This window comes from Austrofundulus limnaeus, unplaced genomic scaffold (genome assembly GCF_001266775.1).
Source record: "Austrofundulus limnaeus strain Quisiro unplaced genomic scaffold, Austrofundulus_limnaeus-1.0 Scaffold59, whole genome shotgun sequence".
Lineage (NCBI taxonomy): Eukaryota > Metazoa > Chordata > Actinopteri > Cyprinodontiformes > Rivulidae > Austrofundulus > Austrofundulus limnaeus.
The window spans coordinates 509,922-518,972 of NW_013952461.1; the positions used below are offsets into that span (position 1 = coordinate 509,922).

General features: G+C 37.5%; 1 protein-coding gene across 1 annotated transcript in view; it reads right to left on the reverse strand.

The window, feature by feature from the left end:
• spdef (SAM pointed domain containing ets transcription factor) overlaps window positions 1-6,387 on the reverse strand; it is a 14,192-nt gene extending 7,805 nt beyond the window's left edge. The window contains exon 1 of the mRNA XM_014009538.1: window positions 5,483-6,387. The gene's annotated coding sequence lies outside the window, so the exon portion shown is untranslated. The remainder of the gene's footprint in view (window positions 1-5,482) is intronic.
• Between the last annotated feature and the right edge of the window lie 2,664 nt (window positions 6,388-9,051).

The following is a 9,051-nucleotide window of genomic DNA, read 5'->3' on the forward strand; positions in this document are numbered from 1 at the left end:
GGTTGTTACCAACATCTGGTGAAAATTTCATGTCATTAGCACCTCTAGTAATATATTTACTGAGAAAAATGGTGACGTGTTCAATACTTATTTTACCCTCTGTATATGGCACCAATAATTCGTACCGGCCACAGCTGGCGTATGGGAAGACACATTACTGTCACACACCAGGTTATCAGTGGTTGAGGGTGAAGTGGCAGTAAAGGAAGTGTGCCTCCACAGAGCACATGTTCCCGGCTTGATTAGCTCGATTTGTTGCAAAGGCAAACAATTAAAGTTTGCGAAACATTTGATTGCAACCATCAACCCAGAAAAAAATTCGAGAAGGAATTTGGAATACATGAAAATAAAACATCCTTAAGGAGTCAGTTTTGGGTTTTCACCATCAGGAAATCTTCCACGTCTTATAAGAAAACTGTCARTGTTTAATTGTGTTTTGCTGCTGCAATGTAATGTGATGTAGAGGTGGTCAAATCTGAGATGCACACTCAGTTTAGTTTGCAAGCAACTATTTTTTCTGCAAAAGTTAATTAAGTTATCATTGCTGTATCAAAAAAAATGTCTGCCTCCAGTTCTTGGTTTTTAACCCCCCACTGTAAAACCTCCTCCCTCCGGTCTTCCTTTTATTGCTAAACTTCCCGTAAACTCCAACCCATTCTCCCTTTCACTCCATCAGGAGTCAGATTAAAAGCCTTTGGCATCCCAGTCTGCTGCTGAGGGTCAACTCTGCTCTGTAACAGCTTGCGCTAAACCCATTAGCAAAGCAAATTTAGCCATATTACCTTCTTCCAAAAGGAAGAGGAGACACTAGAAAAGAAAAAAAAAGGCACAGACTCTCACCCCACCAAAGGAGAGAGGGATTAAGATTCTGACTGATCTCTAAATGAGTTTGGTCAAGAGGCTGATATTCATTTCAGGAGCATTAGAGCTCGCTCGATTTACTGAGCAAAGTCAGGCTTTGATGCCAGAGGAAAATATCTCCCGAGGTTTATCCAGCCTGAGAAGCAGAGTTTTGTTTTTTTTTACTTTAAATGTTTGGCTTTATTTAACATGGAGGACCAAATAAATTGTTTGTGACACTATCACTAGAATAAACCCAACAAAAAAAGTGTTGAAAAGTTGCCAATAAAAGCTGCGTAAATTTTCCATTTCCACATTGAGAAGACAATGGGAGAACCCGTGCAACCAATTCAGCTTAACCTCTGCGCTAATTCGTCAAAGTTTCTGACCAGATACGTGACATTAAGTCAACTTATGTTTAAACTAAAGTTAATGAGTAGGGATTAAAACAACCAAAATGTCCGGTCTTGTTTAACTTAGATGCTGAGAAAAAAAAAGGTCCCAGATGAGATTCGACACCATCCATCCGATTGTTGACAAAAACGTTGGTAGAGCGCTCTGCTGGTGGTGTTTGAGTCTGGAGTTTAGGGAGTGTGTACAGCCAGGCGTGACTGTTTGCTGTGTAAGTGTTAAAGGAAGAGTTTTTTTTCCCCTCTTTATTGTTTCTCATGGGAACCTTGAGCCAACGAAGAAAGTTATTGTTTCGAGAACAAGAGATTCATCCTCTTGTTGAGCTTCTTCTTGCCTGAAGAACTGACAACATAAATGCATGCTTCAAGCATGGAGCATGCTGAGAAGCTGAAACTCTCTGACAATGCATATTTATATCTATGCAAGTTTATTATTAGTTAATTGATGTTGGTGGGGGGGGGGGGGATGGATCTGTGGATTGCAGCCTCAGCCATTTTTTATGGCGACAGTAACAAGTGCAGGTGCTCTGTTCACATTATAAATAAACTCATGTGGTCGGTTCTGTTTACAGGTATTTGCTTATTTTATGAAAMGCAAAGGCTAATTCTGCGTTATCTGCAGTACTTTGCAGCATCTGTTGTGCTGAGACCTTCACAAATCCCCGTTCCCCCCTCATCTGTTAAACTTCATTTAACGTAACAACTTTGTATTTAATTATCCACCATTCCCCGTAAGGGTTGTATTAACTGCCAGCGGGGGATTCATGGTGACTCATTTCTGCTGTCAGGTGCACAGGCATCAGGCCAGTAGCCTTGGAAACTAAACCGCTTCAAAAACGTATTAWTATTTCTGACAGACGGTTGTATTTTAGATACTCAGGTATGTTTTTTACACCRATTAAGAAATGTACCTGTCGTCTGCTTTATGGAAAGATGGATGAGGGAAAAATTGCTGGCAGGTGGCTCAAAAACGTCTGCAGATGGACTGAGAGGCAAATTTATAGTTTCATTTTATTTTTATCTTCACCTGCTTTGAAATAGTCTCATCAGCAGAAATGAGATGAAGGTGGGGACAAATTGCACCACTAGTTTGGTCTTTTGGGTTGGCGAATCTTAGGATTATAGTTTTTCTATTTCTAAACTATAGTGCATTTTTGCAGTTCAGTTGTACAAACACTACTAATTATGTATTATTTTTGTACAGATAAATCTCTAAGTTTTCAGTATTTGCTACTGTTTTGGTAGCTGCGTTGGCACCAAAAGAAAAATAAAGGAGGGAGTTATCTATCAGAGGTTCACTTTGTCCAAAATGAAAAGAAAAGAAAAGCCTTTCCCCTCAGAGAAAGAATCACTCAACTACCAACAGTAATCAACGCCAAGAACAAACAGATTGTCATCACAAAGTGTCAGAAGCATTAATCAACAGGGAGCAATTACTGTCAGCACCAAAGAGGAAGAACAAAGCTGCACACAGAGAGATCAAACATCCCCATAAACAAATAAAAATGTTGGTTTTCTAACATCAGCATGTTTTTTTATGAATCTGGGGTGTGTGTCGTGTCCTCACACCCTTCTGTTGTGCGAAGACGGTCCGCTGGAAGAGAACAAGCATCCGTCCTGACGCTCACAGCAAATACAACCCCTGGCAAAATGTATGGAATCACCAGTCTTGGATGAGCRCTCATTCAGACATTTCATTCTGTAAAACAAACTCAGATCAAAAACATGATACAATAATAAGGTCATTCCAAAGTGCAACTTGTTGGTTTTCAGGAACACTCAAGAAATGAAGAGAAAACATTTAGGAAGTTAGTGAAAGTTACTTTTATTGACCAAGCACAGGGAAAAAAATGTAATCACTCAATTCTGAGGAAAAAGGTAAGGAATCACTCAAACTGGAGGCAGAAAATAAGAACACACCCAGTTAATTTCTTTTCCCTCAATAGACACCTGCCTCAGATTAGATCTGCTCGTTGGTYTGCAGTTAAAATCACCTGCAGTCATGACACCTTGGAGGGCTGCTGGACGAAGTGGWGTGGCAAGAACCATGGCTCCAACAAGAGAAATGTCTCTTGAAACAAAAGAGTATTGTGAAACTTCTTGAAGGCAACTCTTCACTCATGGTGRCTAAAGATGTGGGCTGTTCACAGTCAGCTGTATCCAAGATATAGACCAAATACAAACAGCATGGAATGGTTGTTAAAGCCAAACGTACTGGTAGAYCAAGAAAGACATCAAAGYSTCAAGACAAACAACTTAAGGCCATTTGTCTTGAAAACCRAAAAAGYACAACTAATCAGATGAAGCATAAMTGGGARGAAGCTRGAGCCAATGTATGTGACCGAACCGTAAGAAAYYGCCTAAAGGAAATGGGATTTTAATACAGGAAAGTTAAAGAAAACCATCTTTGACACCTAAACAAAAAAGAACAAGACTTAAATGGGCTAAGGAGAGGCAATCATGGACTGTGGATGAATGGATGAACGTTATCTTCAGTGATGAGTCAAGAATTTGCATTAAACAAGGTGATGATGCTGGAACTTTTGTTTGGTGCCGTTCCAGTGAGATTTATGCAGAGGACTGCCTGAAGAAAACAACCGAATTTCCACAGTCCTTGATGATATGGGGCTGCATGTCAGGCAAAGGCACTGGGGAGATGACTGTGGTTCATTCTTCTATCAATGCACAAGTTTACAATGACACTTTGGACAGTTTTCTCATCCCTTCAATTAAACAGATGTTTGGAGGTGATGAAATAATTTTCCAAGGGCAAAAACAGTGAAGGCATTCCTTGGAGAAAGACACATTCAGACGATGTCTTGGCCAGCAAAAAGTCCAGATCTCAACCCAGCTGAAAACCTGTGTTGGAAATTGGAAAAAAAGTCCACAAGAAGGCTCCGACCTGCAAAGCTGATCTAGCAACTGCTATCAAAGAGAGTTGACACCAAATTGATGAAGAWTACTGTTTGTCACTCATCAAGTCCATGCCTCAGAGACGGCAAGCTGTTATAAAAGCCAAAGGTGGTGCAACTAAATACTAGTGATGTATTTTGAATGATCTTTTATTTATCTGTTTTTCATGATTCCATATTTTGTTTCTCAGATCTGAGTGATTCCATATTTTTCCCTGTGCTTGGTCAATAAAAAGTAACATTCAGTGACTTCCACAATGTTTCCTCTTCATTTCTTTTAGTGTTCCTGAAAACCAACAAGTTGCGCTTTGAAATGAGCTTATTATTGTATCATGTTTTTGATCCGAGTTTGTTTTACAGAATGAAATGTCTGAATGAGTGCTCATCCAAGACTGGTGATTCCATACGTTTTTGCCAGGGGTTGTATATACATGTCAAGTGTTTCACAGAGCAGGAGATGGGGACAAAACTGCTAAACTGATTAAGAAATATAAGTTTAGAAGGCGGGTGATTATGTTTTTGCCGGTGTGTGCGTGTGTGTGTCTAGAGATTTTCCTTAAAATTGTGTTATTGTATCTCTAATTGTAATAAGATTTATGACACTACCTGAAAGTAACACATCATTAAACTTTAACTAGTTTTAACAACAACACAATAATTTCTTCCGTCTTTAGACACCAGAAGCAAAAGTGTTTAAAATTTCCAAAGCCATAAAACAGGTTTTGATGTTTGCCCTTTGACAACCCCACAGGCAGCTTGTTTCAAACCACATCCGTAACCCGATTCATCGCAGTGAAAGCTACAAAGAGTGAAACACACACAAACACACATGCTCTGACACCCCCAAAACCACACACACACAAAAACACACAAACACACGGACACATTTTGTCTTGATTTTCAGATATCCATTAGTTTCCTAAATGTCCGGTTACATCACTGACCTGAATCACTGAAAAGTTAGTTTAAACCACGTGATGACTGTTTTTATTAGATTTATAAGAAAACTTGTGGCTATAAAGTATCTCAGTTTTTATTTGTCACTTAATATTTTGGGTCTTTATTTCAGTTGTTATAAAAAAATGACTGCAGCTCTACATCATTCTGAGTTATTATCAAACACAATAAAAAATGCAKATTTGGGTCATTTAAACATGAACACTAACACCTGTACTCTTCAACCACAGGTTGGCGCACACAGATGTTCAATTTAAAAAAATATGAATCACCTTATATATACATATATTTAAAGAATATGAATCACCTGATAAAGAGATATAACATAAAATATACAAACTCTGGTTCAGGCCAGTGTCTTACCTTAAAGATGCTGTGACGTGGAGAGGCCAAAGCTTTCCGATCGATGCTCACCTCAGAGCCGATGTTTGTGTGCAACCTGAGGTCGGAGGTGAAGCAAGGCAGCGGGGACTCCTCAGCCCACGTCCTCCTGCAGGTCGGTGCCGAGCGCCCAGTTCGAGGCCAGAGAGACCCCTCCTTTGAAGGCCCGTTTTTGGCAGAATTACAGTTACCTGGAAGATACAGCCTGAAGCAAAACTGCAAGCTAAAGCTGTAGTGAAAGCACCTGCTGGGGGAGTGTTCAGAGAGAGAGACGGAGCGAGGGCAAGGAGCTCAGTCACTGAGTGCAAAGGAATTCCAGCACCATTGACGGCAATTTACATTTATAGGGCAACTGTGTTTACTTATGCACACAACCCAGGGTTTGTGTGTGTGTAGGCATGAGCCTCCTTCCAGATTGGTTCACTTGACATCAGTTCTTTGGTGAGACAAGTGAAAGTGATGAGACATAAAATAATAAAAAGCATTTTCTGCAAAAATATTGAGTGGACATTAAAAAACTAACCCAATTTGTTTTTGTTATGTTTTGTTTTTAGCAGGAGCTAGTGCAAACGTGTCATTGAGTTTGAATCAGAGGGGAAATTTGCATACTTTCTCAAGATTGTGTGTTTCCAACGAGTCTTCAACATTAGCCTGAGGAAATATGACTTWAATCAGCTTTAATAAACACTTTAACGGTTATAACTCTACTTATTAATTTATTGAGGAAAAACTACTGTGGCAGTTGCTGAAAGTCATCCCTAACTTCTCCAGCAGTAACTTTGACACACAAACAGAATCCTCTGGCTTCATTGTGATTTTTGGTTTTACCTCTACAAAAACGAGTCACACAATTCAAGCAGTGTTTCCTCAGAGGTCAAATCTAAAGGAAAATGTTASAACAGTTGGGAAAGACCAAACTTGGAGGTGACTAACTCTAGATCAGGACCTAAATCTAGGATTTTATAAAGACTTGACAAAGATGTCAGGTGACAGAAAACAATGCATTATTAAAAGGTTGTTTCAGTTTATACCTGTGTAATTTACATTTAACATTTTGTTACATGGATGTATTCCAATCAGAGTTGTTAAGTAACTAAGTACAAATACTTTGTTACTGTACTTAAGTAGAATTTTTGGGTATCYGTACTTTACTTGAGTAATTTATTTTCAGCCYATTTTTACTTTTACTGCTTACATTTTCACACAAATATTTGTASTTTCTACCCCTTACATTTTTTTAAAAAAAGGCAAGAAGTAGAAAGTCGTTACTTTTGTTTCATTTTTGCTTGTGTTCATTTYAGCTTGTTGTAAAAWATAAAAACTATCCATATAAATTGTGCCTCCTAGAYAKAGTGAATTTAAYTGTGGTTGAATGAGAAGTATAAATATATGAAATTCTGATACCGTATTAGTTTGTACACAAACAGATCATGTCACACTGCAGCAGGACATAATCATTAAAATAAAAGGACTGTACTTAAGAAGTATTTGTATTTCATGAATTATATTATTACATTTGGCCACAGCCATCAGATAGATTTTCATTTTGGAGAAAAGGTTTGGCCCTCCTCATATATGTAAATAAACTGAAGCAGCTAGACTAGTGCATCGTAAATTTAACACAAATTAATTATTTTAATACAACACAGTCACCTCCTAAATCTTTACTAAACCTTTTACTTTAAAAAAATATCTGATATTTTAAGACTTTGACTCAAGTAATATTCCTAAAGGAGACTTTAAGTTTTACCAAAGTAGTTTTTTGGTAAGATACTTGTACGTTTACTCAAGTCAATCAGTTTGTAGTAAAACACTGATTTCAGTAGTATATTATCTTGTGGTAACAGAGGTATGACAATAACTAAACTGACCTGACCTGCTCTGTTTTATTTATTTTTAACTTGATGTTTCATTTATTTTCTGTCAGTTTTGTCGTCTTTTGGCACAAATCCAGAAAACCTGTTTTCCGCCGACGTTAGATCATCTCAAAAACCTGAATTTAGCTTTTTCTTTTCTTTAACCTGTTCTTCAGTCTTTCATCTCCATCATCGTTCATGACCATAAATACATAAACGTCTGACTCAACAAGCCCCGACACCCCTGGCATGTTTTACCTCCCAGCTTTCATTTGAACTTAAATAGTTTGCATATTTACTTAAAGCTGCGTCGAAGCAAATCCGGTCAACCAGAGTCAGAGGTTCAGGCCTGATAAAAATGTTTTATGTCTTTTTACGAGACATAAAAATGACAAACTTTTGCAACAAAAAATATCTTAACATACCCTAATTTTCCATGAAATTGCTTACTTTTGTTTTCAAGGCAGATGAAAAACAAATGATGCTGACTGGATTAAAGGTCTCCTGAGGCAGACAGGAGGAAAACAAATAACTGTTGCTTTTTTATGATTATTACTTTCAACAAAGGGACTCTACAAGCSAGGAGGGCAGAACATGATCCACGAAGAAGATCAGAAGATAAGACRAATCTTGTTTGGCACAAAGAACGAGAGCGCCACAAAGATACAGATATGATAAAAAAGAGATGCATTCATTTCTGGAACTATTTTCAACAACTTCTAATCAGCTTGATATTAAACACACTTTTTAGATTTGTGTTTTACAATGAACCTTGTTTCCATTCATGTTTTGGTATAAATCATGTGAGGAAACTTTATGAAGACTCTGCAGAATCCAACAGTTTTGCTTCAATATTTGTGAACTTGAAGCCAATTTTTTTTTTGTTGCAGGCGGCCATCTTGATTTGGACCGATTCCAAAGATAATCGGTTAGTGAACACGATTATTATTTTTTTGCCACTGAGGTTGTAGAGTTCATCACGAGGCAAGAAAACGATGGGCGTTTCTGTCTCACGCAGGGTCTGGATGACTTCATTACAATGAATAGAAACAATGGGAAACAGGAACACAAAAAAGATCTGTATCTCTGTGTGCTGTACTTAGGAATATTGACTTTAACACGGTTGGAAAGATTTCCATCAGTGCGTCTCTTCTCTGATACTAAAAATCATCTCTTTCTAAGTTGATTTTAAACATTAATGTTTGGAATCTTACATTTTTTAGTTGTAATAATAAAGAGTTTGTTTGTACATCATTCTGAACCACTAACCCAGACATAATCCTTTCCCATTTTTAGTATTTTTCACGAATAATAAATATGTTTGAAATGCATAATGTGCGTTAAATGTCTGTTGACATTTCTGGAACTTGCACAATGGTTGTGTGTCAATATCACCATTAGCAACTATTAAATGGGAGCAATAAAAAAAACGTACTTTAAACTTCTAACTATATTTCAGTTCAGCAAAAAAACTGCTCTTCTTCTTACTTCTTTCTTTTTTTAATCTTTTRCATCAATGTTTGGACCTGTCCTGTCATTACATTAATTTCCACTCCACATCCTATTTCTTTTTTTTTTTTCTCTTTGTTGTTGCACACATGAATCAGCTTATTTGTGGTGAAATAAAGCAGYTGAAACATATTAATATATAAAAAGGTGCACAGTAGGGATTAATGGAAACTTGTTTTCTTAAAG